The sequence below is a fragment of the Pinus tabuliformis genome, chromosome 2_2, assembly GCF_031772625.1.
Source record: "Pinus tabuliformis cultivar Carrire ecotype Pingquan chromosome 2_2, CPIR1, whole genome shotgun sequence".
NCBI classification, from domain to species: Eukaryota; Viridiplantae; Streptophyta; class Pinopsida; order Pinales; family Pinaceae; genus Pinus; species Pinus tabuliformis.
Window position 1 is genome coordinate 1,036,482,233 of NC_142300.1, and position 6,673 is coordinate 1,036,488,905.

Consider the following 6,673-nt stretch of genomic DNA (forward strand, 5'->3'; position numbering starts at 1 on the left):
ATATCGTTGTCGCAACAGCCCCGGGGGTCTTCCCTTTGACTGTGCCAATCACCGATTGCCGATGCCGATCATTGCATATTGCAATCGACCTCACCTGGGTCCTGATATTGCAATTAAGCCTTTCCCTGATGTGATATGTTAGAGATCGCTATCGGGGGAGTCCTTCCGCCTTTGGTGTACGTCCTCCTTTTAACCCTTCCGATGTGATTTTCCCATAAAAGGCCTTAAGCTCATTTTTATAAGAATTCGCCTCTTTTTCAAAGGACAATGGGCAAACGTCTTGTTACCGTAACTTCTTCATCTGAAGTCCATTTTAGCCCATTCAAATTGCATTAGATTCAAATTGAAGAGATCTATGCAATAGGACTATTTCCAATAGCATCCCTTAACTTTCATTTTCCTCTAATTTACAAAGGATTTATGCCATTTAGCACCTTTTACCTCTTATATGAAGTCTTCTAGATTTAGAGGTTTATCCAAGATCCATTTTGGATCACGTCTTCCCACTAAAAAGCTCTTGGTCTCCAAAAGTTTGATATACTGATTTGAACAGTAGATGAGAGTACAACACCCTCTTCTTTGAGCCCTCACACACTTGCCTTGCATAGTGCCTCTGAACCAAAGCCTTTGAACACTCCCTTCCTGGATGTGCTTGTCCTCCTGGGAAGGACTGTTTTCCTCCTTGACTTCCTGCAGAACTCCTGCTGAGAAGGTCACAGAAGATAGTTTGGACTTCTCTGCCTTGATACTTGATCCAAGGTGGCTCAAACCAATGTGAAGTTACATCTGCTTCATAAAATTTTCATTTGTACCTGTTTGACATATTGTCAACAATAACTATTAAAAACAATAGGATTACAGACAACAATTGGATGGCCTAAACTCTTGCTTCAACAAAAGAAATAGATTTCACATCTTGTGAACACCTCCATGTCTTTACATCTACATACAAATGATTGACTAGATAACAAGCCAAAAAATGCCTTTAAAACAATTGACCCTTCAAGTCAAGCATGTCTTTACATCTTTTTCTACATGCTTTTTCAAAGATAAAACACTTCATCATCGTCTCCATCTTGGAGACCAAATCAACTTTTTCCAAGTCAAGGTTAACATTACATGCATGTTTTGAGCAAAGCAATCAACCCTTCAAGTTAATCACACATACATGTTTAAATACAACGAAATCATTAACATCCCTGTGTTCATGCATATCATGCTTATGCATGCATTTCATCCTTCAACTTTTGCTTAAGCACAGTGTACTTTCAAAGCTGAAATGAATATAATGTTGCAGCAATACAGTGAGCCTCCTACACAACTTTTTGCATTCACGTTCTTGGTAAAAACCTGCAACTTGCATTCCATTAACAAAGAAATGCAAATATATGTGACTTGATATAATTCATCTTCAAAAGACATGCAACCTTAATTGGATAAGAACTCTACCCATTTCTTATCAATCCATTTCAAAGGTCCTTCCTTTGTCTACACATCAACAACAACATGTGAATCATCCTGAAACACATCATTCATGGAATCTTTCTTTCCATTCCTGCCATTCTCTCTTTCCACCTTCTTCAAGTTTTGTGGAAGCATTGTTGGATTCAAAGTCCAACATTTTGCAGCATTATGTCCTTGCTTATGGAAATAAGTGCAATGCATGTGCATCCTCTTGACAGCATGATTTACCTTGTCCAATGGACCTTTGGCTTCTTGCTTCCTTTCCTTCAAAAGTTTCCTGTATGTGGCCATTCTCTTCCAACATCTAGAAACATTATGGTTAACCAAACCAAAAAAGGAAAATGCAATTCTTTTCCCATTCTTATATGGAAATTTACCATGCTAAACATAATCAAAAGGAATATGGTTAGAACCAGATTTATACCTTTCTCTTTCAGCTTTATTTCCTCCATGAGGAGGTGAATTGAATGAAGAAGTAGCTCCCTTTGGAACACCATCAACCTCTTCAATGGTTTCAGAGTTTCCACAACTCTTTGGTTCAAGTGTATGCTGATATACACCTTCTTTCTACAAAGTATGCTTCACACTGTTGCATTCCCCAAGAGTACAATCTTCACACTCTTGAGGTAGAAGACCTGAAATGAAACTCCTTCTTGGGACTGTTTCAATGGCCTTAAGTGAAGCTTTGGAACTTTCTCCATAAGATTTTCCATAGCCAAGACCCAAATACTTACGCCTTTCCTAAACTATTATTGGCTCAACAATATCTTGTGCATGTTTTCCCAAGCCTCCTTCATAGCCCATCTTAGACATTAACTTGGAACCTATGCCTCTGGTATGTTTTTCAAAAGAACCAACATAGACATTCTTAGAGGAATTTGAAGACAAACTAGAATTATTTACCTCTTCTTCAAGCTGATACTTGACTAAGGCTTCTTTTTCAACAAAGATTTGTGTCTCCAACTCATGCATCCTTTCCAGGTTCATATTTGCAATATGAAGTTGTCTCTCCATTTCCTGCAATTTGTTAGAAAGCAACTGCTTCTCTTCCTTCATGGAATTCAACTGCTCTCTAAGTATGATGCTCTTCCTTCCATCCTCATACATTTCTCTCACCATATCCATCATGATGAACAAGTCTTGATTCATGTCTTCATCAAAGAATCTTGTGATAAAGTAGGAATTTGAGGACTCACTTGTAGAAGTAGTCATTATCAAAATGAACAAAAGAACTTCAAACAAGATTAACAAAGAGCTTATTCAACAACCTTTTGCAACAAACCTCTTGTGCTTCAAATATTTATTTGAGGTGCTTTGGGATAAAAATAATGCCTTCATCCCTTCTTCATTCTTGTCCTCCCCTGGACTTAGCTAACAATAGCTTTCCCTTCACCTCTGCAAACTCACACAACAGTCAGTTTACAAACAATCAAACAGAAAAATCCTTGCTATTGTTTGAACACCTTTCAAGCCAAACAAGCATATATTGGTACCACTTGCATCATGATACCACCTACTCTGGGATAAACAGCTTTGATATCACCTTCTTTGAAGGTGGGGTTAATCAGCCTTGTGCTTGGATATAACCAGATCTGATATGACCAGCTCTGATACCACCTGATCTGAAATGGGGCAGTAAAGGCTTCTTGTCAACTTACAAGAACCTCTCCCACTCCAAAACTTATTAATTTCCAAGATCTTGCTTATGATTAACCAATTTCGAAATTAAAAGAACTTGAAGTAGGTGTATGCTTTTGATTGTCCTTAATTGTTTGTTTGCTTTAATTTTATTTTCTTAAACTGAAATAAAACAAATAAGAGTAAAACAGTGCAGCAGATAATAAAACCACATAAGGCAACAAGTTTAATTAGGAGTTCACCCTAATATCTTGGTATACGTCTCCATGAGCTCTAGTCAACTCAACTAGGCTCTTTAGGATTATGACTTAAATTCTTTTACAAGCTCCACACTCAACTCCAATGGTTTACAATGGAATCATTGGGCTTAGAATTCCATCTTATCCTGCTGGTTGTCCTTTAGCTACAGACAGATCTAGGCTTCTCTGGACTTGACTCCTTCAGTCAGTGCTCTGAGCTTCTTGAGCTTCTGGCCTCTCTGACTCCCTCAGAATTCTATATTGTCTCTGGAATCCTTCTTCTGTCTTCAGTACAACAGTCACCAACAACAACTTGATCATTTTATCTCTTTGATGTTCTGAACTTCATTACAGCCCCTGGCTCTTGGAAGTCTGCTTGAGCTCTCTGGCTCTACGGCTGTGGCTCTTTAGCTAACTGGCTTTGGCTCTCAACTCTTTGGCTCATCTAGCTATGGCCCTCTTAGCTATCTGGCTCTGCCTCCAACCTCTGGTGGCTCTACCTCCAACCTCTAGTGGCTCTGCCTCTGCTCAGCCCTCTATCTCTGAAGCTCTCAGGATTTCTGGCTCTCAACGCTCAAGTTCTTAGGCTCTCTCTCCCTTTCGTATTTCTCTCGACCTCGAAGGGACCTTCTGTCAATTATGCTTTGTGCGTATTTATCGTGCACCGGTTTTCACCTCTTCAAGCATGGAAGACTGATCGATTCATTAAAGAATCATTTTTCCCATTGAAATGCACCGGTGGGTACAAGAAACCTGGTCGTTTGACCTTCCTGTGCAGAAATCCTAAAAATAGCCACATAACAGAATACATAGGAAAATTGCCAAAAAACACATCATGGGGTGTTTAATCAAACTTCAAATATATAGCCATTCTATCACAAATCACAATCGCATAGGCGTATGGCCAAAAAGACCCAATACATAGGAAATACACAGAAATCCTGTAAATCCAGATTTCAAAAGTTATGAAATCGTGCTTATAAACTCTATCGGGTCCACCTTTTATCGGCATATCTCAATCGCATAGGCGGGAGGTCAAAACCTCGATATACGGGAAATACAAAGAAAATCCAAATAAACTAGATTTCAAATATTATTCAATCATGTTTATAAACCCATCGGGTACGCCTTTTATCATCATATCGCAATGTGCATTGGCCCTTTGTATTGGGGTTTGCTGATCACCGATTGTCGATCGCCAATATCGGTGTATTGCTATCAGACCCATCGCTATATCGACATATTCCAATATCGTTGTCACAACTGCCCCACGGGTCTTCCCTTTGACAGTGACGATCGCGGATTACCGATGTTGATCATCACATATCGCAATCGGCTCCGCCTGGGTCCTGATATCACATTTAAGCCTTTCCCCGATGTGATATGTCGGAGATCACTATCGGGAGAGTCCTTCCACCTTTTGTCTACGTCCTCCTTTTAACCCTTCCGATGTGATTTTCCCATATAAGTCCTTAAGCCCATTTTTATAAGAATTTGCCTCCTTTTCAAAGGACAATGGGAAAACTTCTTATTACAATAACTACTTCATCTAAATTCCATTTTATCCCATTCAAATTGCATTAGATTCAGATTGCAGAGATCTATGCAATGGGACTTCCAAGAGCATCCCTTGACTTTCATTTTCCTCTGATTTACAAAGGATTTGTGCCATTTAGCACCTTTTAACTCTTATATGAAGTCTTTTAGACTTAGAGGTTTATCCAAGATCCATTTTGGATCATTCAGCCAAAGCAACATCACAAGCCTATGCAGAGACTAGCCTGGTTAAAAGAAAAAGGATAAATCCTATCTCTGAACAAGAATTCACAGAAGAAATAGTTGGGGCCACCAGCACAGAAAGAGAAGGAAGTAGGCATGCCACTCCCTCTGGAGGCATACTAGAACCTTCCGCATCAAACACTCAGATATTGGAAGGGCGGTAGAGTGTTGAAGTGTCCTCATTTAGGATGTCAACTAACCAAGATTATTAGGGTCCCACCCTAACCCCCTTATTTATGTAATGGGATCACGTCATAGTCAATAGTCAATAAAGCCCATCTTAATAATTGTAAGTGGTTAATCCGCAATTAATGACGGAACCACAGTTAGTTGCAAATTGGACGTAGTATTAGATAGATGGTATTAATAAAACCCACGGTATTGGCCCATGGTATTGCATGTATGAGTCATATATAAAGGATAGAGACTCCCTGCGAGGAGCATCGTGTCTTATTTTGTAATCAAGCTCTGCTCTATTGGAGGTTGCCCCCTTGAAGAGGCAAGTGAACATTACTCTCTGCATAATAAAATCATTGCTATTCTGTGTTCTGGGTATCTTTTCTTCGCATATTCTGTATTTGGGTATCATTTTGCACGTTAAGAGCATAACAAGTGGTATCAGAGCACTTTCCAGGGCCGGTGGGATCTCCATTTCTTAGCAAAAAAAAAATTGGCTAGAGACATGTTCCGGTGTCTTTAAATCACGGGAACTGTCGTTGAGCGCATAAACCTGCGGATTTGGGGAGGCATGCACGCAGGAAATACAAGAGGTGGTCATGTCTGTTGGACTCCCTTGTAACCCCTGTGGGTACCCCTTCGAGTAGTAGCGCATTAGACAGAACCGCGCACGAACTATCTTCCACATACCCTCTGGGTATATCGGAAGCCCCCTAGGCTCCCTTGAAACCTTGCCATAGATAAACCATCGGCCGTCTTGCAGCTACAGTACACCAAGAACAGCACTCGGAGAGATTACTCGCCCGTACGATAGGGTAGTCGGGTTGTACAACTAAGGGTATGGTCAATCCTCCTTAGTTAGAGCCCTGAAACATTGGGCCGAGTACTACTGCCAGACCCTTATGTATATTGCAATCTGTAGCACCTGACACTCCTCAAGACCATAGTTCCCTTTTCTATCGGGGGATCACACATCATCTCTACCAGATCCGCTTGTGCAAAGGGGTGCAGTAGCAACAGACATCAGTCCCGCAGTCTCGTGTTCGCAGATCCATCAGATCCGCAGAAGCAGTCTGTTCCGCTGCCCATAGCTATCAGATCCGCCATTCAGATCTCTAAGATCCACCAGATCGGAGTCGTTGTGAAGGGTTCCTATACCGACGTATAATTTTCACAGGACTTTTGGCCGCATTGACATTTTGAGGATTTGGCCACTGCAATATTGACAAGGAAGGAGTAAAACTCCGTTAGGAGTTTTCAGAAAAAAAAAAAAAAGGTCTGAGATCTTTCGGGGCGCTTATTGGTGATCTAGCCCATCAGAATCAGGACGACGAGCTGAGCACAGTGGTACCATTCACTTCTTAGTGAAATTTTTT